The sequence below is a fragment of the Dipodomys spectabilis genome, unplaced genomic scaffold, assembly GCF_019054845.1.
Source record: "Dipodomys spectabilis isolate Male_0828 unplaced genomic scaffold, ASM1905484v1 ptg000403l, whole genome shotgun sequence".
Classification (NCBI taxonomy): Eukaryota; Metazoa; Chordata; class Mammalia; order Rodentia; family Heteromyidae; genus Dipodomys; species Dipodomys spectabilis.
Genome location: NW_024871080.1, coordinates 85,043 through 86,886, shown reverse-complemented (window position 1 = coordinate 86,886; position 1,844 = coordinate 85,043). Strand labels below are relative to the sequence as shown.

The window sequence follows — 1,844 nt, the reverse complement described above, 5'->3', positions numbered from 1 at the left end:
TACCCGTAGTTTGAAGCATTAAGGATCTTCTCAATTAATGTTTTTCTGAATTATGATTGACCTGTAAGTAAAGTTTTCCTAGCCTTGGTAGACCAATTATGGATCTATCGTTCCCAGAACAATTTTTAGGCCTACTTATACTGGACTGAAATCTTTCAGTAATCATTAGGAGAGGGGTATTAAAAATAATTTTGTGACATTTGTGATCTTGTTCACTCATATGGGCTGGGCATCTGTAAATTTAAAGTTGTAATTACTGTACTTTCTCTCAGATATTGTGATCTCATCTTTCATTTTAAGTTGTCTTGCATTTCACAATTGCTTACTGCTGCGGTCCTGAAATACTATAGGAAATGAGAAATTGAGATGGATTTTCAATTACTTTCTGTTGGCATGTTGCATGGGCCTAGGTGAGAAATCTTGCCCTTGTTATCTGATGATGCGGATAACTGGGACCTGGGATCCTAGGACCCTTGGGTCCTGCAGAAGAATAATACCTTGTAGACATCATATCAGCAAAATTTGTGTATAATCATTAGGAATGCTTCAGAAATATGGAGAAAATCAGTTTGGGACCAGTGAGTTAAAACAATAAACAGAGTAGCAGCGTAAAATCCCTTATAGATTAGAGGAAAACTATTTTTTTTTGCAATGTGAATTCAGAAGACCAAGAACATTAGAATGTATCACAAGTTTATACCAAAGATATTGCATTGATATTTTTATATTCTAATATGTATTCTAAACCTAATTATTTATATTCCAATTCCATTTATTGGAATAAATACCTATTTATTTGTCAAATTATCAATTAATTCTAGTAAGTTTCACTGTGTGAACTAAAATATCAGCACATATAAATATAAAATGTATAACTATATATAAGAAAAAGGCACACGTTTTGCAATATTCTGTTGTGGTTAGAGTATCAAATTATTTAAAGTATTTAATGTATTATTTCATTATCTCTACCTCAGTGTTTGGTAGAGTTGGACCTAAAGCTTTACCATTTGAAGATTTACAGCCTAGTGGCAAGAGGAAACACTTTGATTAAAACATTAACAATTTAAGGCCTAATATCGAGGAGAGACATATAGACTTCTCTTGTAACTCTGAAAATATTTGGTGATAGAAATGCAGTAGTGTAAATTCCTGCCTGGTTGGATGGTAGACTGGCCAGCACATTAGTTAATCATGCATATGAACAATTTTTTCACCTTCTGTTCCTGTCTCTATGATCCCTTGTAATTAAGATTAGTTTTGTTCCAGTAAGAAAATCTATGCTGTCAGGGTAAGATATTCTGGTTCGTCTGTTCCTAAATGGAAGACAGGTAAAGGGTCAGGTAGACATTTGTGCCAATAAGATCTCATATAGGAATTTTTAAGCTGCAGAAGTTTAGAAGTAGCTCTTAAGCAAGGCTTACTTTGAATCCTTAGCTCCACAAAGCTAACTCAGCTGATAAATAAGTACTTGAAAAGCCATCACCTTTGGACCTAGCTTTAAATTCTTCAAAGTATGATGAAATCTAAAATGAAAAAGACTTAAAATACTCATTGACAAAAAAATTGCAAATGTGAGCAATCGAACAAACAATATGTTTTTTTTCCAATATATACAGAATTTTAGAGAAGTAATATCAATAGCATTTTTAGGAACAATAAGTTTTCCTAGTTACAAATAGTCAACCAAGGATATATGCCTGTATAAAGATTGCATCATTAACTACTTAAATTTAGAGGATACTACATGCTTCAACAGCAAATCTACCCTAATTGCAATACAAAGTTTAACACGGCACTTGCACAAGGATGATATGAAAATTTGTGTAGTATTCCATATTTTT

The 1,844-nt window shown here is 32.6% G+C and overlaps 1 pseudogene; it reads left to right on the top strand.

Moving 5' to 3' along the window:
• The first annotated feature begins 1,747 nt into the window (after window positions 1-1,747).
• On the top strand, window positions 1,748-1,844 carry LOC122096927 (annotated as a pseudogene).